Source organism: Saccostrea cucullata, unplaced genomic scaffold, assembly GCF_032062105.1.
Source record: "Saccostrea cucullata isolate Sc308-1 unplaced genomic scaffold, CSIRO_AGI_Scuc_v1 ctg347, whole genome shotgun sequence".
Lineage (NCBI taxonomy): Eukaryota > Metazoa > Mollusca > Bivalvia > Ostreida > Ostreidae > Saccostrea > Saccostrea cuccullata.
The window spans coordinates 93,690-121,398 of NW_026933200.1; the positions used below are offsets into that span (position 1 = coordinate 93,690).

At 33.8% G+C, this 27,709-nt stretch overlaps 1 pseudogene; it reads left to right on the forward strand.

The window, feature by feature from the left end:
* Positions 1-1,477: 1,477 nt before the first annotated feature.
* Positions 1,478-26,321, forward strand: LOC134237655 (uncharacterized; annotated as a pseudogene).
* The last annotated feature ends 1,388 nt before the right edge of the window (positions 26,322-27,709 follow it).

Sequence of the window (27,709 nt, forward strand, 5' to 3'; positions counted from 1 at the left end):
TTTGTCACACCAACAAAATTTGCCTCTTTCAACAAGATCTTTCAACCTTTGACTTGTTTTATTACCTAAACTTAGAAAAACGTCTATCAGAAAGAAAAAAAAACAAGAACAACAAATCATAGGATCTGCCATATTCCAGTATTCGAAGGGTCATACTCAGAAATGTTTTCGAAAAACAATTAGAAATTGAGTGAAAATGTTACGGATATGCATTTTAATTGAAAGAGAATATTTTAAATCATTAAGACTAAGTCATAGAAAAGATTTTTTTTGTTTCTTTCCGAGCCCTAATGACATTATTTATTGAACGCCCCTAGTATTAACAATCAAACAACTTCACCCTTAGAGCTTGTATGTATAGATTACCTGACTCTGGAACAATCTTAAGGAGGACATCAATATATTAATAATAACAGATCACTTTACTAGATTTCCACAACCGATACCCACTAGAAACCAAACTGCTCGAACAAATACAGAAGCACTTTATATAATTAGTTATCGTAAATATTGTACAAATCATTTACTAGTATAACTGAAAGAAACTATCTTAAAACTAAAGATTGTTGTATTATTGTTGTATTATGTGTATTAAGAAGTTGCTCAATTTTTTTTTCTACAGAACTACAGAAAACTAGTGTTATTTATCCGGAAGAGTATCTTTGTGTACCTCATTTGAATCTTTTCATTATTTCATGAAACCCTAGAGGTGTTTTTGCATAATAATAAACAGTGATAAAATGACACTTAGGGGTTAAGGTATTGAATCTGTCACATTTACATTTACCTAATCAATTAATATATCACCTGTCTGAAATCTTTAAACGCTTTAAAAAACCAAAGAGGTAGGGGCTCCATGTGCGAAAATCGGCCCCAAATTTTTCGAATTTTCAAAGCTAGTTAATAAAATCGACTTTACTTATATTTCACAGTTTACCATCATTGCATTCCACAAATAGCAAAAGTTCGGGAGATTGACTACTTATGACGTCATATTTGTGACGTAAACCTGACGTAATTTGGCAAAAATCATCAAAATCTCATAATTTTTGCCATAAATTGATTAAAAAAAATACCTCCGCACACACCCACCAAAACAAAATTTCTTGTAAATGTTCATTATTAACAAATTAACGTAATGACGCTACTTTTTAACGTAGACGTTAACTATTAACGGCGGTCAATCAATGCCTTAATTTTCTCCTTAAATTAAGTTTTTCGGACAAATTGGTGTTATTTTTAAAAAATAGACATCCACAACATATAATCAAAAAAATAAAATTTATTTTTGAGCTGGGGCCGATTTTCGCCAATGGAGCCCCTACCTCTTTGTTGTGCTTCTCTGCTCCAAACTTTAAAACCCAGTTTTTCTTTCCCTGTTGCTTCATTCCTACTACATTGTGCGTTCAAAAATCATAGAGGCGTTGTCAAGATATTAAAATCGCGCATATCAAACAGATAAGGCCAGTCTTTTAAAATGGCGACTAACATACCATTGCATCGACTGGGCTCTCCTCAACAACATATTCCTATGTGTGACGAACACAATTATTTCCTTGATATCCAATGTGAAGACTGTGATTTATTTATTTGTTCTTCCTGTGCCAAATCGGAAAATCGGACCATAAGGAACACAACTGGGTCACGAATGCCACGGCAGCCAGTGAAAGAAGAAAAAGTATACGGGTATCTAGAGACGATAAAGAAGTAGTTCTGTCTGGAATCGATCAAGAAATTGATGAGGCACTGGCACATGTTACGGAAAATGAAAATCATTGTGATCTACAGGTACAAAAGCTACAAAAACATTATGATAAAATAATTATGAGACTGACAGTACTCAAGCACTTTCAGGAAAAACAACTGAAAGACAATATGATTCAGAAGAACAACAAATAAATCTCATGAAATCTGAATTAGAGAAGCATAAAGAAGACATTTTGGAACTTGTGAAATTTTTACAGGAGAATAATAGCACTATGTCTGATTATAGTCCGGTTGACAACCATAGAGAACTAAACAAGAGACTCTCTGACGTCAGAGTCGATATGAAGATCGGTAAAATGTCTGTGAGTTACAACACTGGGAAAATAAGTGAAGAAGTATTAGAGTCTCTGATTGGACAGGTATTGAATTCTCATTCAGCTGATTGGTCAGTTAAAATCATGCTGGTTCCTCTTTTGCTAATCTAACGCCAAAAAATAGTCCCGGTTCCCATGCAAAAATATTTGTCCAAAAAGAAATTTTAATTCATGACTGCAGAAAATTGTATCATAGAGAATACTTATTTAAGTTTGAATGAATGTAAAAGAGATCGTTTGATTGAAGTACATTTCTACAGACATTATCAGTTGATTCTAGGGTGGTATAAACTGAAACGCAACATAACTTTTCTGTTTACCATGCCTCCACGTGCCAGTCACTTCCTAGCCACATTCCCGTGAATAATTTACCCTATCTCGCTGAAGTCTCGCTAACTCTCGCCAGAGCCACTGCCAAAGCTACTCTGAACTCATTGGGTTTTATAATTTGCAGAACACCGAAAAATAAAAGGTTCCGAACACATTAGCAGGGGTGTGTTTGTTATTTAAAGGGCATTTTACAATGAAGCGCATTGAAGTGGTAAAACTTTCCGCTCGAATGGAACATTTTGAGCTATCTTAAGAACGTTTACTGTCGTCTTATGACACGCCCATTTCTTTAGAAATGGATAAAACGGTCAATTTGTTTATTCGAATACCTGTAGAACAGGTTTTCCATAAATATAATAGCGAATGAAATTGACGGTCTAAATAAATACCGAGTAAACACGTGTTCGACCGAAACATGTGTTGTGGTAGACTTCAATAGACATGATAAGTTAAAAAATATGTACATATTCGTTGCAATTTGTGTTTTACAGAAGCGAAGAGTCTCTAACTCCCTTTTTTTTTTAAAGATCCATTTCAGTGTAACTCATATTGCTTGTCGTGAAGAATGGGGTGTCCTAAAACATTACGACGAATATTTTTTTTCTCGTTTCAAAAAATATAGGCGTGTCATTATGTTGTAATTGACGTTCAAAACAGTATTTTTTAACATGTGCTGCTTTTCATACTGCGTTTTAATAGTTCTATCAAATATGTTTTGGGAGGTGGGAGATAGTATGAAGATGTTCAAAACATTACTCAGAACGTTTCATCCAAACGGAAAATTTTACCACTTCAATGTGCTTCATTGTATGTGCGACTTCGTATATATCATATAAATATAAAACAAGTTTTCAAGACGTAGAACATTTTGAATGCATTCAGTTCAAGGCTACATTACACGATTAAAATGTAAACAATCATAATTAGACCAGCACGATATTGCTGTTCTGTATGCAAAAACAGTTAACCCCTTCCATGGCAAAGAACTACAGCTCAAAACTAAAACAAACATCATCAAGTGTTAAAAACAGTTTTTACATTACACAGAAGATAATGTTAATTAATTTGTCTCTTGCGAATGATGACTGGACATGCATCCAGTTAAAGATGAATTAATGAGTTTCGTATGGGAATTTGTTAAGGCATCTCTTATTAACATGTGCTATCTATATCTCCAGGGATTAGAGATCTTTCGTCTCTAATTCTCTTGATTATAATTTATTGTCTGTCAAAGCACTTAATTACTCAATTCAATTCAATTTATTCACTCAAAACCATGTAAATGGTACATGAGGTACAAAAACATATATAACATCTCAACATATAATACAGTGGGTCTAACAGAAGGTGATAACTAAGGAGAATAGACAATATTATTAATTTTAGAAAAAATGTACATATTTTTTTTCTCAAAGAATCAACATCATTTTGGCACATGACTTCACAAAACTTGATAATATTTGGATTGAAGCAAAATTTTTGATTCAAATAAACTTTCCTCAGTTGGTTTAAAACACTACATTCTAAGATATAATAATATTTATCCCCTATCTGGTAACTACTGCATAAGCTACAATCTCTTTCATTTCTCTGAGAACCATTCCATCTACCTGTTTCAATTGGAAGTTGGTGATTTGTGGTTCTAAACTTAACAAAAGTTTTTCTGAATTTAAATGTTAAGGATGACCAGCTCTTTATTTTCAAAATGAATTTGATATAAAGTTATCAAGATTAATTTGATTTTGTACAATATGATTTATTTTTCAACAATCAGTTTACAGAGTGGCATGACACATAGTTGCAATATATTTTTTCATTTAAATAAAAACAAGAGGCCCATGGTCCACATCGCTCACCCGAGTCCTGGGGGGACACAATTTTAACAATTTAGAATAGACACTACTTCAGGATGGTTCCATGTAAGTTTCAGCTTTTATGACCCAGTTGTGTTTGAGAAGAAGATTTTTAAACTTTAATTGTTCCTATATATTTCTATGTAAAACTTGGATTTCTATTGTGGCCCCACCCAACCCCTGGGGGATCATGATTTAAACAATTTAGTATCTACACTACCCCAGTATGCTTCCACCTATGTTTCAGCTTTCTGGCTCAGTGGTTCTTGAGAAGAAGATTTTTTAATGACCCCATCCTATTTTTGTATTTTTTTTTATTATCTCCCCTTGGGAGGGGTCTTGGCCCTTTATTTTAACAATTTGAAATCCCCTTTACATAAGATGCTTTGTACTACGTTTGGTTAAAATTGACCCAGTGATTCTTGAGAAGAAGTCAAAAATGTGAAATGTTAACAGACGGACGAACGGACGGACAGACAGACAGACGGACGGATGACGGACAAAATGTGATCAGAAAAGCTCTCTTGAGCCTTTGGCTCAGGTGAGCAAAAAATGAATCCCACCATATGGCATGCCTCAACAAAGAGTGTGTTGAAATTTCAAGCATCTGCAACAAGTTGTTGCTGAGAAAACTTCGGAAAAAAAATTGTCACATATTAGATCATAATGAGTTGATGTCAGATTCAAACAGAAATGAATCCCACCTTAAGGCATGATGGTTAAACAAAAAAACTGTGTAAATTACACACTAAACTCTGATGCATCTGTTATAAGTAGTTGCTGAGAAAACTGCAACAAAAAATTGTTATACATGGTTATGCATGGTACACACAGACGCATGTTGAATTAATCTGTTAAAAAGAAAATGACAGTCCATGCTTTAAAGATTTAAAATAAGAAGTTCAGCACTAATTGTAAGTTAGGATTCAGCTGCCTGTAACTGCAATTTTCCTTGTGTAACAGTAGCAATAGCTTCAAGGTCAACTGAATAAGTTTCCTAAGCAATCTTGTAAATGTGCAAAATCTGGCCTCTTGTAGATCAAGGGGTCATAATCATGAAAATATTAATTTTGTATTTAATGCCTTAAAAACAATCTTCTAAAGAAAAGCCCAGATATATTTTTTCAGTCATATTTGAGTTCTAGATGAGATTTGACAGAATCTGAATACATTATATCTATCTATAGCTATGTTGTTTCCCTGTTTTTTATTTTTATTTTTAGGAAAGCTTTCAAACCAAATCTGACTTTGAATTAGTATTCTGAATTCAGTAATATTAAAAAGACTCATATTTTCTAGTTCTTATAGGTTTTGCTTCCTACAGCTTATTAATTTACTAAATTTTCTTGATAAAAATGATATTTCACATTTACATTCATAAATGCAATCGATGCTGAATAAAGAACACAGTGAACAAACAGAATACAATATGCACTAGTAGCTATCAAATGCACCTAGCTTCATATTTAAAATGCAGGCAAAACAAAGATGTATAAACCTAAGATTTACAACAAAGTCCTTTACCTCTGCAATTTTCTCTCGAATCTACAAAAAGAATGAATTATGTATGTATCAACAGGTACGTGGGACATGGGAGATAATACCTGGAGATCACACAACCAACACCAGGTGAAAACGTTACTATGGCAACAATCCTCACCACTGGTTTCATCCTCCTCTTCCAAATCATCGCACGTCTCATCTGCCAGAAGATCATTCAGGGGAACTAACTCCTCCTTCATCAAAACCAAGAAAATAATTTCAAGATTTGAAGAATTATCATAAAATATTTTTATTAAATACCAGGAAGTCAAATTATACAAAACCTAATCAATTCTATTATAAAATTGATGGGACACTACTCCACCTACAAGTTTGAATCTAAAAGGTATTAACTAGCTCTTATCTATTGCAACAGAATCTATATTTCCCTTTAGTCTTTAACATGTGATTCTAAGGAGGAGAACTGTTCACTCACAATCATCAAGGGGAGCTAACTCTTATATCTGTAATATATTAACTTCTCTACATCAACAGGTATATTTAAATCACATGACTTGGTAACAGGTTAACATCTAGAATGAAGATCATGAAGTAAATTGGAATATACGAGGGCCGTTCAAAAATTACGCGGACTTGTTGCATAGAAGAAATATTTGACGACATAATCGGGCAAAATTTCACAAATAATATAAAAAAAAAATCTTTACTTATATGGTCTTCAAAATTTCATGTTAAAATGTTGTAAATTGGTATTAATTTTGAGTGATTTTTTAGGACATACCATTAAGTCACGGCGCAGCAAAATCTTCGACGTCACAAGCATTAAAAAAAATATGTGATTGAGCTTTCATTTTCTCAACATTTTCACTTTAGTACCTGTATACAGTGTATAGTTACTTAAAACACCATTTCTTGTCAAGATTAAAATCTATTAAACCAGCAAAGAGTATTTTTTTAAAACCCAAAACTACTTATGAGATATAGTGTGATATTGGTGACTCTCAATCACGTTCTTTACAGTCCGGATACAGTTAACGTTTCGTCTATAATCTTCTTCCCGTCCTCCCATATAGCCTTTACAGAGGTCTAACTGTCTAAAATTTTCTATTTGCTATTTGTAGGCGAATGTCACGAGTAGCCTAGTTTACTACATGTTTTTATTATGCATATTTTGGATCTATGTTGCCGATATCTCGAGCTTTACACATATTTTAACAAAAGTGTTGTGCGCCGTCAATTCAGGAGACGTCATTTTCACAGTCGTTTTCAAGGAAATTGCATCAGAGAAAAATCACTATATTTCTGTTAGTACTTCAAATATTACGTCCGAAATCTAAATAGATAATAATAGAACAATTTAAAGTAACATTTGAGAAAATTGTTGAAAAATATCGCGAATTTTAGAAAATCAACGAGTTAAATTTTTGAAACCGCATGCTTTTGCTTCAATTTTTTTGTCGTGCGCGGTACCTCTCCATCAACGATATCAACATACCGATAATTTTTAGTAGAATTTTTTTAAAATACAGAGATTTTGCCCAAAATTTATTGGAATCTTTAAGATATATATTTCTGTGAAATTTTATAACTATATGACGCCTGTAAGAGTAAATAATAGCACAGTCCGCGTAATTTTTGAAAGGCCCTCGTACAGGATGATCTCAAATGTAGTAAAATATACCGGTATTGCTTGAAATGCTTTGGTACAAATGTACTGCAGATTACCTTGATATTAATTAAAACAAAATATAAATTAATGTCATTTTTCTTCCTAATAAAATTTTTCAAACAAGATATAAAGAGTATTTGTTTAATTGTAAACGACTGATCAATTTATATTTTCCAACTTTCATTTTCAAACTGTATGTTTAAATGTCTCAGAATTTCAAACACAAAACTTCTCTTGTTTTTGTTCAGAATTGCTTCAAGTCCCTTTAATCATGTGATCTAAGTCTCATTCTACTTTTAATTACAGGGTCATGTAATTTATTTAACCAAAACCCCAGTGATGGACCCCCTGGACAGATCTTAAGAAATCCTCCTCTGTGACCTGTGTCAAAAAGCAGCATTACAGAGTCATTGTGTATTTTGTCAGATTAACCTGTGTAAGGTCTGTGTAGGGGAGCATCTCTCTGATGCATCTAAAAGACACAATGTTGTACCATACAAACACAGAACTTCTATTCTAGACTACCCAAAATGTCCAAACCATGCCCAGAAATATTGTGAACTTTACTGTGAGAAATGTGACATTCCTGTCTGTTCTATCTGCCTCTCCTCTGGGAAACATAAAGGACACGATTTATCAGATGCTCTACAGAAACTAAGTTCAAAAACAAGTAATGATTTACAAAAAAAATTAAAAGAACTAGAGGAAAAAAATTATCCTACATTCAAAGAAATTACATTAGATTTAAACTCTGAAAAAGTCAACTTGGAAAAACATTATGAGAAACTGACAACAGCTGTCACCAAACAAGGAGAAGACTGGCACAGAGAAATTGACCTCATTGTCAACAAATAGAAATCTGAAATTGATGAGATGAAATCTAAACACCTGGTTACTCTAAATAAACAGGAAAATGAAATCAAACAGATTATTTCTAATGTAAAACAGAGCATACATGATCTGAAGAAAATACTGGACTTTAATGATGTCTCGCTAACCTCGGCATATAAATCCAGGAATGCCAAATTCAGAAGTTTGCCTCCTAGAGTCAATGTTACATTTTAATTTTTTCTCTGCATCAAATCAACAGAGAAAAGCTCAATCAAATGTTGGGTTCTCTGTCAGCATTATCCATTACAATGGAAGAAAATGGTTACATAATAAAGACATTAGAAGCTGCATCCTGTCCTCCAGTCAAACCACTGCTTGATGAACCAGAGCTCATCACCACCATAAACACCGGGTATAATCTATACAGTGTTACCTGTCACAGTGATGAAGAAATTTGGACAACTGGAAATGACAAGGTCATGAAACTGTATAACCCCCAGGGCAAACTACTGAAGTCAATTAAAACCAAGTCAGGAAACATACCAAGTGACATAGCAGTGACAAGGAGTGGAGATCTAGTTTATACTGACCTTGGTACAATAACCGTAAACATAATGAAGAAAAAACAGATACAGGTTTGACAGTGATGACAAACAATCAAAAGTTGTCCGCTAATCTGGCTCTACAGAGAAACAAATCATTCAGTTTGATAGTGAAGGTAATCCCCTGTATATATCTAGTTACTTCATCAGTGAGAACAGAAACCTGGATATCTGTGTAGGAAAAACCCCTACATAAATAAATACATGGGCGCAGACATTTTGGACAATCAAAGTTGTGCGGAGGAGAAAATGCTAGCTGGCGCGTGATTGGTCAATAAGAGAAAAGACTTGTTATGTATTTGACAAGTGAAATAAAGTTGATAAAAATCTCATATCAAGACTTGGGTTTCTTTGAGGTATATAGGAGTTACAGGTAAAAATTTGAAGGGAGGGATGCACTTTGGTTAGAGATTTTCATTTGGTGTCAAACGCACCTAGTTGTAAACAAATGGAAATTGAAAGTAAAAGTGCAGCGGCACGGTATATTTTTTCTGGCATTTTTTGTTTTCCAATATCTCGAACTTTCACGACAAAAAGGTCATTTGCCCGAAATTCAATACATGTATCAGTGAGAGGGGCTAAAGTTTGTATGGAAGTCTATGGGAAAACATTTGGTGGTGTTTCTCCTATAGAAAAGGTATGATTTCATGGATAAAAATTGATAACAGCCAAAAAATCAACCAGTTCCTATTTTTTTGGCATTGGGATTATATTTTAGTTAGTTTTGACTATTTGTTTAAAAATAAGAGGGTTTGGGTAAATTGAGGTTTACAATGGGGACTGCACATAGTGAAAAAATGCCAAAATTTTTGCCCTAGCTCTCATATTTTCAATAAAAATTCATGTAAATAATTTTAAATAAATATTTATACCGATATTTACTGTGAATATTGTAAATAATACAATATCAATATTTATGGGCATCATCAATACACAAAACATATGAATATCCCCCTCGCAGTTTGAGAAATTCATTTAAATCCATGTATTTTATGAGTGTAGACATTGGAACAGATTGAGTAATCCTCTTTCAAATTTGTGTTAATCAGAGTTGATTTAATAATTTATAACAAAATTTGACTGCTGTTAACTGATTATGTTATTTTGTTTTTACATAAGGGGCATAATCCAGCAGAAAAGCCAGTTTCAGTCATGTAATCAGTGCTGGCTTGAAATAAAAGTTATACTTTTGGTGAAACTTGGAGATTACTTGTAGGAAATTTAATTGAAATTACAGTACAATATATTTTTGCAGAAAATACATTGAAAATGCAATAAATATGCAAAATTATAACTGAAAAAAATTATGAAAAAGGTGTCTAAATATCCCTCCTCCTTGCCATATCCAATCTTGATATTCTGCTGCAAAGGGGGGGGGGGGGGGTAATTTTGTGCTCTATTCATGCTGAAAAATGAAGGAATTTTGTTTAAATTTGGTTTATTTGAATAACAATAGTCATGTTTATCTGCAGTTATTTTTTTTTCAATTTCTTTGATATATTTTAAAATAATTATCTGAGTAAATTCTATTTTAACATGATTATTTTAAAGGTATTACATCACAAATGCTTTAAAAAAATTCAAAAGATGGTGTAAATAATAATAAATTATTATATAAGCTACTAGATGCATTTATCAGTATGTTTTAATAAAATAAAATGTATTTCAGCAATGCATTATCAAGAAGGAAGAGATTAATGAACCCTACCCTCTTACAATGAACAACACATGGACACTCTCGGGATATTTCCTTTGCTTTCATTAAGAGTTCCAAGGTATGGTTTTCTTAGAAAATCTAGTTAATCTCTTAATATTTAAGTTATTTAAAACTTTTTATAGATTATCAGAAAGTAAATTTCCAGAACTGCAGTTATTTAAACACTTTGCGTACAATGGAGCATTGTATTCAGTCAGACAACATGATTTATCTGCCCTTGGCATTCAATCAATTTATTAATTATGTCAATAATAAGAAATGATATGCAAATAAATATATTTGCCTTTTATGAGAATATACATATTCAACATCAATTACATGAATTGTTCATGAAAACTGGCTAAAATGTAGGTCACCCCCCTTCAAAATTACAAAATTTTCAGTGGGGATGTATTTGATTCTCTGATGCCAGCAACCCACTGCTGATAGAATTTGTTTTAATCTTAAGTACATTTGAACTAGATATAATTCTCTTTCTTTCCATTGATTATTTCATCTACATTAGTTTTCACTCTTTCCATAACCCAGCTTTTTCTTACAAAAACCTGCTGATTTTCTTCATTTTTCATTAATAACGGGTACCTGCTACCCTGAATGATTAACATAATCTACCTTGAGAAATTATTAGAGATAATAAGAAAAACAAGCAGAACATATGCTAGATTAATCATTTTATTTTAAAAGTTTGAAAGAAAAATAGAAAAATGCTTCAATTTATAGACATCTTTTCTGTTTCACAGATGTTGGTCTGATTGACTGGGGTGTGAAATGTAACAGCCAATGGTGTACTTAAGCAAAGATTGCCAGTCCCAATATTCAAGAGGTGAGATAAGCAATGGATATGTGTTCTAAATTTACTAAATTGACCACTTTTTATAAATGTTTCTTTTACTCTATAGGAAAAACCCCTACATAAATAAATACATGGGCGCAGACATGTTGGACAACCAAAGTTGTGCGGAGGAGAAAATGCTAGCTGGCGCGTGATTGGTCAATAAGAGAAAAGACTTGTTATGTATTTGACAAGTGAAATAAAGTTGATAAAAATCTCATATCAAGACTTGGGTTTCTTTGAGGTATATAGGAGTTACAGGTAAAAATTTGAAGGGAGGGATGCACTTTGGTTAGAGATTTTCATTTGGTGTCAAACGCACCTAGTTGTAAACAAATGGAAATTGAAAGTAAAAGTGCAACGGCACGGTATATTTTTTCTGGCATTTTTTGTTTTCCAATATCTCGAACTTTTACGACAAAAAGGTCATTTGCCCGAAATTCAATACATGTATCAGTGAGAGGGGCTAAAGTTTGTATGGAAGTCTATGGGAAAACATTTGGTGGTGTTTCTCCTGTAGCTGACTACAGAGAAAGTGCAGTAGTGGTGGTTAATCAGGCAGGAAAACTCCGATTTAGATACACTGGTCCTACCTTTCCTACCAAGGAATCATTCTATCCATGCGGCATCACCACAGACAGCCAGAGCCAGATCCTGACAGCAGACTGTAACAACCAATGTATCCTAATCCTAGATCAGGACGGACAGTTCCTCTGTTACATTGATAACTGTTATCTTCAGTTTTCGTTGGGTTTATGTGTGGACACCAGAGACAACCTCTTTGTAGCTGAGCGTGACAGAGGTGTGAAGAAAATCAAATACATGTAAACAAAGTGTAAACATAAACTGTTTGTAATTGAAATAATCTCACTTTAGCTGAGTAAATTAAAATTGTGAAGATCTTCCAGTAATTGTAAACTGAATTATGAAAAAGGTATATCTTGTTACACATGAGCTAAAACTTAAAGCTGATCACGACTCGTAAAAAGGCATACGTCATTTTTGATATCATTATCTACGATACATGAAAACCAGTTGTATACGCTTCAGATTCGTCACACCTGACTGCTTTATTGTCACAAGTATTGGTGTGGAATGGTGACCCGTGTTCCTGCTGGTTATGTTGCAGTACTTTTGTTTATATATTATTGCAGTTAAGTGTATCTGTGTGTGTTTGTATACTGCACTGACCTGTACAACTATAATTGTAAGTTTCTTTAATTTGGTATCTTTACTTTCCTGCATTAGACGCAGTATTACGTTGTTATTGTCATATCAAGTGCTGTATAACATATATCCGTCTTTACTGGGGTCAACTGATTACAATGAACAGTGACAAAGTCCTGCCCTTTATATAGGGGTCTGCAGGTATGGCGATTCTCCGACCAAAATGGCGGATATATTCCTTTTACGAGTCGTGTTAAGTTTTAAATTCATTAATGTCTCAATCAACAGATAACAAGACTTAAAACTGCATGAAGTATAATCAGATGATGTTGAAAATAAAAAAAAAACACAGCAGCCGAGTAGAAAGCACTCCGAAATTGGTCAGTGACATTTACAGGTTCTGCCTCCACAGGGAATGAGTCATATCAGGAGCTATACAAGGCTCTCTGGATAATGCTAAAACACTGTAGCACAGCCAATATTGTGTTTCAACCTCTGTGTTTCTATCTCCCTGGTATCTTTAGATAAATAAAACTTTCTTGGTACCTGTATAATAGCAAATCTAGAAAGGAACCATCTCCATGAAATGCAGCAATGTATATTTGAGAATTGATATAAAATTGTAATACATTGTATACAGTAGGAGCAAGTCATGTACAAATACTGAAGACCATACAAGAGAATAAGCTAGAAATGTAAGAAATGCAAACTTTTACAGCTGATTTTTGAAGTGGACTTATTAAATTGTAAATATTACCTGGTATTGTTAAGAGTTCAAATATGCTTTGTTTCACTATACTGTGCTAAATATAGCTGAAAGAACCCCTAGTCAGCAACCTTATGCAGATTTTTGTCTTGTTATGATTGCCAGATACTTCCACATTGACTTCTTAAAGAATATACCACAGAAATTCATATTGTATAGCAATTCAGAGCCTATATTATATGTTTAAGACAACTATTAACATTTGTTTTTTTTTCAAAATATGAGACTATAAATGTCAAACGTTATGAAGCAAACCATTGTCACATATTATTATTATGACCATTCTATGTAACTTAATTGACTATGCAAAATATCCTTATAATAAATACCTTAGACTCAATACTGAATTTGTAAGCACATAATCATTACTGAGTATGAATGTTCTACTAAATAACAACATTATCAGATGCCTGCGACAACAGACAAAGTTCTGTTTCTATTCTCTGGAGAGTTATAAATGACAGAGCTACAAGCAACGTGTCTCCATTTTATCACCCTGTGTCATCAATGATGTAGTCAGCAGATATTTCCCTAAAGTTATTTTCCTTGAAAACAGATAACCAACACAAATTTTATCTCTTCGATCCAATTTAGTAATTTTATTGTAAACAAGACCATGTTCTACATGAAATACATTTACTATATTGAAGACATTCATGCTTTTTCAATTAGAATTTATAAGTTTAATGACTAAGGTTATACCAGAAAACATTTTCCCCTAATAAGTCCCCATAGCTAAGGAAAATTTTCCTCAGGGACCCAATGGTTGTGTAGTACTTTGACATGGTCAGTACCTAGCTTCTTTCTGAAACTGATGCTATAACTGGCAGCATTGTGATTCTGTAGATTTCTAACAGCTATCCACTGCCATCGAAACAAATCTCTTTTGAGCAAATAGCCTAAACATCCAAGTTTCTTCATTTGTTTGCTTCTTTATCACCCCTTTGAGAATTTTTCAGTCATATTGAGACCACCATTACTTGCCAGTGGAAGGCTGCATGCAAATTTAGACCTGCACTCATAGACTTGCAGCCTTTAAGCAGTAATGGATCTTTTTCCAACCAGCATTTACTGCCACACTGGACCTCTGTTTATATGGTCTCATCCAAAAGACCAATTCTTACTCTGTGACTCTAACAGGTCGAAGAGAATACTCGAAATCGGGTATTATCCGTGAAATCACGTATAATACCCGATATTAGGGTACGTATCGCTGAATCCGCGAAATCGGGTATTCCGTGCAACTTTCTATGAAAACTAAAGAATAAAGCAACGGCGCATTATGCCAGTTACTGTTACTTGTACATCAGTATCTTTTGGATTTATTTTTATTAAACTTAATTTACATGGTTGTCAAATAAGTTTAAAATCACACGACAAACACTGCTGGGGTAACAAAGAGGAAACAATGGCGTTATTATTTTTCAATATAATTTCTAATAACTACACTTCGTTTGTCTTTATTTCCCAATAAAGTATTCCATATACTTAATTTCCTAATTTGTGCACTATTCACAAAATGTGAAACTTTAAAGAAATTGAACGACTAACGCCGTGTTATGTATTTTTACTGAAAAATGTATGGCGTCCCTTTCACGTGATATAATTATTATTCCTAACAGTTAGAGAGTACAGTATAAGCGAGTCATATTTGTATATCTCTTCCATAATAGAATACCAACATTATTATAAAGAAGAAAATAAAATAAGATTAAATAAATACCTACGGGAAAAAGGTTGAAAATAGCTAATTGAAGGTGAGCATCCTTTTTTTATGTCAATATAGCATGGAAATTTTTTTTTAAAGACTCCGTAAATTTTTTGGTTGCATTTTAATCGATACAAGATATGCCATTTTACCTTTATTCTAAGCATTTGTGTGAAAATTGAGAGCGAGAAATCATGTGAAAAGGATTTTCTTTTTTTTTGGGGGGGGGGGGGTATAAATAAAAGTCAAATGTGTACATCTTTTCATGAGCTTATAATACATTGAATTGCGCCTTGGAAACTCTTGTCTTACTATTGGTGAATATAATTCGTCATCGGACAAAAAAATTTCGTAAAAATTATAGCCACTTCCTTTCTTAATTATACTATTTGATAGACAGGGTAGATTTTATCTTCTGTTGTCTATTTTACGCATTTTTTCACATCGCTATCTAAAAACTTCATTATAATATGCTGTACAACGCACTATCTAAATGGTTCTAGACAATCACTATGTCACAGTTTTCTTATAGTTATCATGTTCCCCAAACGAAGTTGGGGAACATATTGTTTTTACTCTGTTTCTTATTATTATTATTATTATGTTCCCCAAACGAAGTTGGGGAACATATTGTTTTTACTCTGTTTCTTATTATTATTATTATTATTATTATTATTCTTTTTTCTTCTTATTTCTTCTCCGGTACTTTTTTGTCCGGAAGTGTTCTCAGAAACTGTTCACCAAACTAAGTTAAAACCTTTTTAGGGTTAGTAGGCATGTTGTGTAGATGTGCCGAACGAAGGTCATTTTGCGCGCATTCGCATGCACGTGCGGGCGCGTGCAATGAGTAAAATGACTGATATATTTAATATGGTTGTAACTTTTATATTTTTTGATAAAATGTTTTGAAACTCATTATATAGAGATATATAAGTTGTGTAGATAAGATGACATGGTCAAATTTGCATGAACTCACGCGCATGCATGTGCGCTTTGCTCTGATTGGCTGAAACAGAAATCTCAATATCTTTTTTGTTTTATGATGAAATGCTTTGAAATTTCTAACATAGACATGCATTAGGATGTACTACAACATGATATATAAAATTTTTCATGAAATCACGCGCATGCGCGTGCGCTGCAATCTGATTGGCTGAAACTTTAAATGAGTATAACTCCCTTGGTTTTCAACCAAACAGCATGGGATTTACAACATAGATAGACATAAAGGACTCCTACAGGATGGTATGGTCACCATTCACATGCATGCATGTGCGTGCACGTGCGCTTTGCTCTGATTGGCTGAAACAAAAATCTCAATATCTTTTTTGTTTTTTTACAAAATGCTTTGAAATTTAAAACATAAGCATACTTTAAGATGTCCTACACTATGATATATAATAATTGTCATGAAAATACGCTCATGCACGTGCGCTGCAATCTGATTGGCTTAAACTTTAAATAGCTATAACTCCCTTGTTTTTCAACCAAACAGGATGGGATTAAGAACATAGACAGACATACATTGTAATGGACTCCTACAAGAAGGTATGGTCATCATGCACGTGCGTGCACGTGCAAATGAGTAAAATAGTGTAGACAAGATGATATCGTCATTACGCTCATGCAATCACATGAGCTCGCCTGCATTGCTTAAATTTGAAATACTTGGTATACTTTTGGAAAAACGTTGTTTACGTCTTAAATGCATAGATTTTGCCTTCTTTAATGAAACTTACAGGGAATATGGCACGAGAAGGGAGTTGGGGAGCGTTTGGGGAACATCTGTAACGGTTCCCGTTACAATTAGCACTAGTTATTATTATTATTATTTTTCTTCTTCCTGGGAAAATTTTGTCCACGAGTGATCTTGTAAACTACACATCTGACTTAGGTGAAACCTTTTTAGGGTTAGTAGGCATGTTATGTAGAGTTGCCGAACGAAGGTCATTTTGCGTGCACGTGCTTGCAAGAGCGCGCACGTGCAACACGTAAAATGACCAATATAATGGATATTGCCGTAATTTTTCTATTTTTTGATGAAATTTTTTGAAACTCATAATGTAATGATACATTAGTAGTATATACAAGATAGCATGGTCAAAATAGCAAGATCTCACGCGCATGCACGTGCGCTTTGCTCTGATTGGCTGAAACTAAAGTCTCAATATCTTTCTTGTTTCTCGTCATAATCCTTTGAAATTTTGAACATAATCCTACATTATGAAGGTCTACAGCATGATATATAAGAATTTTCATGAAAGCATGCGCATGTGCGCGTGCTGCAATCTGATTGTCTGAAAATTTAAATGGCTATATCTCCTTTGTTTTTCGACGAAATTCTTTGAAACTTAAAATATAGTCATGAATTAGGATATCCTACAATGTGATATAGAAAAAATTCATGAAATCACGCGCATGTACGTGTGCTGCAATCTGATTGGCTGAAACTTTAAATGGCTATATCTCCTTTGTTTTTTGACGAAATTCTTTGAAACTTAAAATATAGTCATGAATTAGGATATGCTACAATATGATATAGAAAAAAAAATCATGAAATCACGCGCATACACGTGTGCTACAATCTGATTGGCTGAAACTTGAAATTGTTATAACTCCCTTGTTTTTCAACCAAACAGGATGGGGTTTAGAACATAGATAGATGTAAGCGACTCCTACAAGAAGGTATGGTCATCATGCACGTGCACGGATGTGCGTGCATTTGGAACGAGTAAAATTAAAAATACATTTGAATGGGTGATTTTTATTACTTTTGGACTGAATGCCTTAATATACAGAATAGATGATATGGTCATAACGCACATGCATTCACTTTAGTGCAATGCTAAAATTTCAATATTGGTATCCTTCTGAGAAAACGTTGTTAAATTCAAAAATGCACAGAGTTTGTCTTATTTAATGAGGCTTACGGGGAATATGGCTTATAAAGGGAGTTGGGGAGCGTTTGGGGAACATCTGTAACGGTTCCCGTTACAATTAGCACTAGTTTTATCTGTGATACTTATTACTCATGGCAATAACTTTTCCTAATACTCATCTATGATGAAAAAATGTGTTAAAAAATAAACGTGACATTCGAAGACATATAGCAAAAAACTTCGCATTAACATTTCATTCAATGATTGCGAAAGGAAAGGTCTCTTGGACACATGCAGAACACAGTCGAGTTTTTTGTCAGGGGTGGCCAAGAAGCCTTTAGCCCCCCCCCCCCTCCCTTTTTGAAGTTGCCAAGAAATGGTAAAATATTAATGATAGCGAAATTAAACGATCAACAGCTATGTTCTCTCATAAGCTGTATTTATGAAACTATCACTGTCTCCGCTAAAATGTTGGACATATTCTGCAACTATGTATGAATGATAAAAAAAAAGATTTTAAAAAAAGAAGGAGAAAAAGGGATTTTTAGCCGAAATTTTAGACATTTTTATCATTACATTATTTATACTTTCATAAATAAATTTGATTTTATGCACAAGATGAATGTGAAAGTAATTAATGACGCATAATTAGATACGATAGTCAATCCCTTGTTTATACATGGCATTATATCTTGTGTGTGAAATGTGTTTCCGTATAATTTGATTTATTTACAAATTGTTCATGCTTGTCGTGTTGATGTGGAATTATTATAAATTCCCGAATTCTGATACTTTACAATACTGTTGTGTTAGGAATGAACATGAGGAAGATGCATAAATTTTCAACATTATGAAAAATATAAAGCAAATCGAACGCCTTTTTGTGTGCAGATAATGAAATGTAAGTGAGCTCCACGGGTATTTGTTGTCCTGAGCGCATTACACTTGACGCCCAAATTCTCACTTGGCTAGTGATACCTTTAGAAAACATTTGCATCTAGATGAAAGTTAACTCGGCAACATGCGCCATTCCATTGTTTAAGTTTTATTAGGTGATTACACCTCCTATACCCGATTTCGCGGATTCAACGATACCCTAATATCGGGTATTATACGCGATTTCACGGATAATACCCGATTTCGAGTATTCTCTCCGACCTGTCTAAAGCAAACATTCTTACAATTGCTCTAACCAATGCACAATGCAAACAACCAATTGATTTTAACAATTTAAATGCCCTTTCACCCAAAGATGTTTTTCTTTACCAACTTCGGTTAAAATAGGCCCAGTGGAGAAGAATTTGAAAATGTGAAATGTTTATAGACAGATGGATGGACATACAGGCGGAAAACTGGTGATCAGAAAAGCTCACTTGAGCTTTCAGCGCAGGTGAGCTAAAAAGGCAAGTCCAATACATCATCCAAGCTTTATTTGTGGGTATACATGTACAATAACAATCTAATTATGTGATTCCTAATCCATTATTTTAATCTAGTTTTAAAAGCTTCTCTACACCAACAGATATTAGATATCTCCAGTATTTAAATCACATGAGCTGGTAACCGGGTAAATATTCACAAAGAAGACAAGAAGTATATTTTAGTATACGGGATATTCAGGAGCCATGTTGGATTTAGAGGTAAGACAGCAAAACATATAGTAGATTTTAGTAAGTTACATGATGAGATAATATTTAGCAGATGTAACATGTTATAAGACATTATTCTGTTCCCATTGATGATCTCAAGTGTAGTATCATGTAATATATTGCTTTAAAAAAAATCATTGGTACACTTGTACTACACTGTAGATTACCTTGATATAAATTACAATGTACTACAAAATATAAATGACATTTACTACCTAATAAAACTTTTCAAATGAGATGTACAGAGTATTTGTTTCACTGAAAACGCTGATCAATATTTCCCTACTGTCATTTCTGAACTGTGTAACTGTTTCAGAATTTCAAACACAAAACTAAACTAGAACTGCCCCAAATGGACAAATACACCTGCTTGGTTTTCAGAGAAGGTCCCAAGTCACTAATACTTGCAAAAATGACCAAGGGTCAAAGTGATGACACACCTTCAGGGCATAAGCAATCTTTGTAAAATGGAAACTCACCAAGTTTATTCATAAGTAAGAAATAGACCGGACACGAATTATAAACTTTTTCTGTCAGTGACCTTAAACTTGCACAAATAACTTTTGGTCAATATTATGACACACCCTCAGATCATGAACAATGTTTGTGTAAAGTAGTAGAATCTAATGTTCCTCTGTAAGAAAGATATGGACCGGTCACGTTTGCACAGACAGACGGACGGACAAGGTGATTCCTAAGGGGTGTTAAGAAAGTTTATTCCATGATGAAATATTTCCGAAAATTTCAAAGTAGTGCTTTACTAAAGAGATGAATTTTCAATTATGACAAAATCACAAGAAATTTGCTTTAGATTTATGTCAATTCATTTCTTGCAAGAAGTAACAGGGTTTTTCTTCCATATGAAAATATAAGAAGGTTGTCCCAGAAGAAATCAGGAACTTTTTGAATATTACAAATACTATTCAACCAAAACTAAAAAACAAATAATTTTTTGCATGCTGTTGGAAAATCATCTTTTAGATATTTTAACAAAATATTTTAGGCTTTTGATTTCATATGCGTATAAAAACCGCATTTAAAGGGTGTGAAAGATGGGATGTCGGTGCACGGCAATTTTTTTTACTTTTACAAATAGCATTGTAAATGAAATTTCCTTTGTTATCAAGCTATACGGCAAGATTATGTCAAAATTTATACCTAAATATTTACATTTGCAAATGTTTGCAAATGTTTGCCCTTATATAACACTATTTTAACAAGGTGGTTACATCTTCGTCAATTTTTTTAAATTGATTGTTTAGTCATAAGCGGTCTATGTAATTTCATAGTGACATCACATCCCTTCGGGCTTCATGGGATTTGATCACGTGACCAACCCGTTTTACATTCCTATAAAACTCAAACAAGAGGCTCATGGGCCTTATAGGTCACCTGAGTATCATGCAACAATTTTACAACGATTGACTTTGGTTCATGTTTTAAACTAGACGTCATGGCATTCACAATTTTGAAAGAGGCACCATTGCTAATCATAACTATACACTTTGCATGTTTAGTTTGTTACTAAATACCCATAGACAGAGTAGGGGAACAAAAAAATGCATTTCCACAAATCTGTAATATTCAGCAATAAACAGTAGTGTCAATACCACACATGAACCCCTGACCCTTGGTCCATACATTTCACAATTTTGGAAAAGGCACCCTTGCTTATCAAAAATGTTTGATTAATAAAGTGAAAAAGATTTCAATCAATTAATTCATTTTCAGTATATAAGTAAAGCCCTCCTCTATGGTACCCTTGACCCAGAGGTCTTGAAATTCACAATTTAGGAAGAATTGGCCTTGATCATCATAGCTATATAGGTAGTTCATCTGTTTAATACCCAGGAGCAGAGTAAAAGATTTTCAAACAATTTCTTCATTTTCTCTATATAACCAATTGAGCCCCAACCTAACAACAGAACCCTTGACCCTGGGGTTATAACGTTCACAAAGGCATTCTTGCTCATCATAACTATGTACTTAGTTAGTTTATTTAATACCCAGGAACAGAGAAGATTTTTAAAGAAAGAATGTATTTTCACTATCTAATCAATAGAGCCCCACCCTAGCACTAGAACCCCTGACCCTGGGGTCATAAAAATGTACAATTTTGCAAAAGGCATTCTTGCTTATCATAAATAATTTATGTATTTTCACTATATAATCAATAGAGCCCCGCCCTAACACCAGAACCCCTGACCCTGGGGCCATAAAATTCACAATTTTGGTAGACGCATTCTTGCTCATTATAACTATATATTTAGTTAGTTTGTTGAAAACCCAGCAGTAGAGAAGAAGATTTTTAAACAAATTCTGCATTTTCTCTATACACTGTATAATCAATAGAGCCCTGCCCCAACACTAGAACCCCTGACCCTGGGGCCATGAAATTCACAATTTTGGAAAGGCATTCTTCCTCATCATAAATATGTACTTGGTTAGTTTATTTAATACTCAGGAACAGAGAACAGGAACAGAGAAAAAGATTTTTAAAGAAAGAATGTATTTTCACTATCTAATCAAAAGAGCCCCACCCTAGCACTAGAACCCCTGAACCTGGGGCCATGAATTTCACAATTTTGGCAGAAGACTCAATGGTAATTACATTCATGCTATCAGTTTGACTTGCTTGATGTCCAGGAGTAAAGAAGAAGATTTTTTAAAGATTGTATTAATTTTAGTGGTTTTGGCCCCACTCCTCAGGCCCCAGGGGGGCAGGGACCATGAAATTCACAATTTTTGTTTCCCTTCACCCATGGGTGTTTTATGTAAAATTTGGTGTAAATTGGTTGAGTGGTTGAAGAGAAGAAGCTGAAAATGTTCAAATGTTAACTCACGACGAACAACGCATGACGACGGACGAAAACGGATAGCAATAGGTCACCCAAGGTTACCTAAAAATGATACCTTTATTCTTAAATAAATTCTCTGTAATTTGGTGATCTCATGCTTAAAATTTCATTTATTTGACATCACTTTTGACAAATATATGACGATATGTGCCAAAGCGCTTAGAATTAGAAATCGTCAAAAATGGCGATGTTAACCGGTAATGTGGAGAACCAAACTTTCAAGAAACAATATGTTAAATGGGATATGACTCCTCTACATAGGGAAAAGAGATGTTAAAGATGAAAAAACACAAACATAAGTTTTGGGAAACGTGTTTATCTCTAATACATGTAGAGGGAGCTTGAAGTTGATTTGACTGGTTATCCGATAGAAGAGAATAGAGCACTTAGATAAATTAAAGACAACCTGAAAAGATGAGAGCGAGACGTCATAGGCCTACTTGAAGACCGCTGTAAAATAATTTAATGATTTAGGTTTATGATCGAGATTGTGAAATTGTCTGTTGAAATAATTGACTCCACAATCTTTTGGTACCAATAGTATTTGAGGTGTATAACTTGTTCAAAAAAACAAAATTAAATACAATGTACATCTATACATAATAAATGAATTATTTTTAAAGGCACAGGCTTCAGAACAAATCCATAGACACTACGAGATACGTTTTGATGTCGTCAGTGTTGTGCCGACAGCTGATTTGCTAGATTCCTTTAATTGAGGGGAAAATTTTATTTGTAAAGATATTTTATTTAAATTTTTAGGCATGAATAAAAAAATGTTGATTATGATGTATGGCAATTTTTAACTTAATAGTCCTAGTGTATCAAAAGATATCAAAAGAGTTCGCGTTTTTCTGGAACAACCCTCGCATATAACATCTTTAAAACACCCTAATGATAGCAATGCTGCTCATTTTGAGTGAAAATAAAGGATATTCTACCACGATTATTGCGAAGATCAAAGGAAAGCGGCGGACATTATTCTCCAATAGATCACGAACGTCATCAAAAAATTATCAGATCAGAAACACGTATCAAATCAGATTAATTCAAATGCATTTTTGGCTGTAGAATAAAATACTTGTTTAGACCGCATCGATGTGTCGTCTTTTGCAGTTTTAAACACTGTTAATTGCATAAAGTTGCTGATGAATGTCGGTTTTTATAGCTAAGCGTGGCTGGCTATTCCACAGATCTCACTACACATTAAACAACGTGATTTTAGCAGTAAAACAGGAACATAGTTTTGTTATTGTATATTCATTTTAACTGATCAATACATATTACGAACAAATGTGTAATTTAAAAAGGCTATTTTTAATGTAACAAAAGCTCACATCGTCTGCATTCCATACAAAGGTAAGCATACAAATTTTAACCCTGGTGTTAAATGGAACAGCGTAATCGAGACATGGTGACCTAATTCGTTTCTCTACAGAGGAAACAATCATCCGTAATTTAGCGATTGTAGTAGACATGGTCGAATAGAAATAAAGTCCTTGTTGTCGTGAATGATGCAGAATAACCTCCTCGGTCTCAAAATTTTGTTTGAAAGATAAAAGCCTCGGCTTTTATCTTTCAAATAACATTTCTCGACCACGGAGGTTATTCTGCAACATTCACGAAAACGCGGACTTTATTTCTTCTTTTTGTTTCTTCATAGCTCATCTTCCATTAGACAAGCTGATGAGCATAGGTATAGGATCACTTTTTAAAAGAATAGGTTTGTCATTTTGAAATTTTTCTCCGACTTGATAAATTTTGCATTGTATTTGAAAGGATGTTTTGACCTGTGTGCTTAATAATTGTCACAAATATGCGCCATTCCTATTTTTTGGCACGGACATCATCCTGTTTTAATACCTGCCCTCCCCTTATTGATTCACCAAAAGACAGTTAAAACCTTATCAGTAGCAAGAATGGACAATGTAAACATAAAATATCACACATTGTAAATATCTTCTCATAATATTTATTTTCGAAATAAAAGAAAAATGAGGAATAAACTTTCTAAACACCTTTTATATACCCCACCCCCCCAAACTTTGTTTGTGGGGGATGTAAAAACTTCTCGTTTTTATTTAGAATTGCTTCAAGTTCCTGTAATCATGTGATTAAAGTCTTCCTTTATTTTTTAATTACAGGTCATCTAACTAATTTACTTAAAAGCCCCAGTGATGGACCTGCTGGACAGAGCTCAAGTACTCCTCCTCTGTGACCTGTGTCAAAAAGCTGCATTACAGAGTCATTGTGAACTTTGTCAGATTAACCTGTGTAAGGCCTGTGTAGGGGAGCATCTCTCTGATGCATCTAAAAGACACAATGTTGTACCATACAAACACAGAACTTCTACTCCTAACTACCCAAAATGTCCAAACCACACCCAGAAACATTGTGAACTTTACTGTGAGGAATGTAACATTCCTGTCTGTTCTACCTGCCTCTCCTCTGGGAAACATAAAGGACACGATTTATCAGATGCTCTACAGAAACTAAGTTCAAAAACAAATGGTTTAAAAAAAGATTTAAAAGAACTAGAGAAAAGAATCTATCCTACATATGAGGAAATTACATTAGACTTAAACTCTGAAAAAGTCAATTTGGAAGAACATTATGAGCAACTGACAACAGCTGTCACCAAACAAGGAGAAGAATGGCACAGTGAAATTGACATAATTGTCAACAAACAGAAATCTGAAATTGATGAGATGAAAACTAAACACCTGGCTGCTCTAAATAAACAGGAAAAAGAAATCAAACAGATTACTTCTGAGGTAAAACAGTGCATAGCTGATCTGAAGAAAATACTTGACTCTAATGATGTCTCCCTAACATCTGCTTACAAATCAGAGAATGTTGAATTCAGATCTTTACCTCCTAGAGTCAATGTTACATTACCAAGTTTCTCTCCACATCAAATCAACAGAGAAAAGCTCCATCAAATGTTTGGTTCTCTGTCAGCATTATCCATTACAACAGAAGAACATGGCTACACAAAGAAGACACCAGAAGCTGTATCCTGTCCTCAAGTCAAACCACTGCTTGATAAACCAGAGCTCATCACCACCATAAACACTGGGCATGAACATGGGCTATACAGTGTTACCTGTCTGAGTGATGAAGAAATCTGGACATGTGGGTTTGAAAAAATCATGAAACTGTATAACCTCCAGGGCAAACTACTGAAATCAGTCCAAACAAAGTCAGGGAACAGACCAAGTGACATAGCAGTGACAAGGAGTGGAGATCTAGTTTATACTGATCCTGATACAAGAACTGTAAACATAATGAAGAATGACCAAATGCAAGAACTGATCAAACTACAGGGGTGGAAACCTAGAAACATCTGTAGTACCTCCTCTGGTGACCTCCTGGTTATTATGGACAGTGATTTTAAACAATCAAAAGTTGTCTGTTACTCTGGCTCCAAAGAGAAACAAACCATTCAGTTTGATAGTAATAGGAAATCTTTTTATTCATTTTGGTGACAGAAAATACATCAGTGAGAACAGGAACCTGGATATCTGTGTTGCTGACTTTAATGCCAGAGCAGTCGTGGTGGTTAATCAGGCAGGAAAACTCCGATTTAGATACACTGGTCAACCCTCTACTAACAAGAGATTATTCTCTGCATATGGCATAACAACAGACAGCCAGAGCCAGATCCTGACAGCAGACTATGCCAACAACTGTATCCACATCCTAGATCAGGACGGACAGTTCCTCCGTTACATTGAAAACTGTGATCTACAGGCTCCATGGGGTTTATGTGTAGACACCAGAGACAACCTCTTTGTGGCAGAGTGTCACAGTGTTAAAGTGAAGAAAATCAAATACTTGTTAACAATGGGTTAAACGTAAACGGTTTGTAACTGAGATAATAACTGTGGCTGAGTGAAGTAGAATGATAAAGAAATTCAACTAGTTGTAAACTCACTGAAATGTGAAAAAGGTTTTATTTTGTTACAAAAGAGCTAAAACTGAAATTCATAAATGTCTCAATTAACAGATAACAAGACTCAAAACTACATAATGTATAGCAGATGATGTTCAAAATCAAAAAACACCGCAGCCGAGAATAAATCACTCTAAAATTTGAGAGTGACATTATGGGTCCTGCTTCTTCGGGGAATGAGTCATATCAGGAGTTATACAAGTGTTACAGGTCCAATAAGAATAAGATGCGGTCAGGGTTCATGCATTTATTATAATCTGATCGAATGATCGATAATGAGCCCTAAAATTGTAAATATAAATACATGTAAATCTGCAAAACAAATAATTACAAGCATAAATAAACATACATCACATGAAATATAATGGTATGACAAAATGTTTAATATTACGCTTTCCCTCATGATAAATATGTTTTGTGATATTTTTGGATTTTTACTTTTAAATATACCAAAAACTGCACCGGTTCCTCATTTTGTTTTGAAATTATACAACTAGATAAACATCCGCACAAGCGCGGGAAATTGAATTTATATACATAGTTACCATTTGAAACAGAAAATTAAATAAATTGTATCTGTAAATTGTAGATTTTACTGATAGACTACATACTTATAGATGGAAGAAATACTTTGTTCAAAATCCCGCATGAAGTAAATGTACGCCACCATCCCACTCACTTTTTGTGAAAACTTGAAAAATTAAATGTCTTTAATTGATGTTTATGTGAAACCTCATACAATGTTTCGGATATTGCACTTCAGATGTTCTTATTTCATTTTCATGAAGGATAAAAGCATCGAATAGACACAATTTACAAATAAATTGATTTTTGGGGTTTGGGGGGAGGGGTAAAAATTCACAATATCACAGGTACTTGGGTCTTGGTTATATATGTACCCTTATCGATAAGTAAAAAGGTTTTTTTTTTTTTTTACATAAGCATAAGGTACATACATGTACATATTCATAAATCAAAACCCAATTTAGGTACATGTACCCGTGTAAAAATAAGCTTTTGCGCGCACACACACACACCCTCCCCTTGTGAATCGGCCGAGTAATTGATGCAAAAGACTTTTTTAGAGAAAAAAAAACTTAATTGTCTTTATTACAGCACAAAACTTTACAGCTTTAATTGTATTTGAACAATACCTTATTTGTAAGTTTTCTCGATCACTTTTTTTTTTTTTTTTTTTTTTTTTTTTGTAAGCAAGTTAATTACAAAATACAAATTGTACGTTGGGTTCGTTGCCACAATGCTCTCAGTATGGAAGGAAAATACAAATTTTTTTACCGATAAACTCATA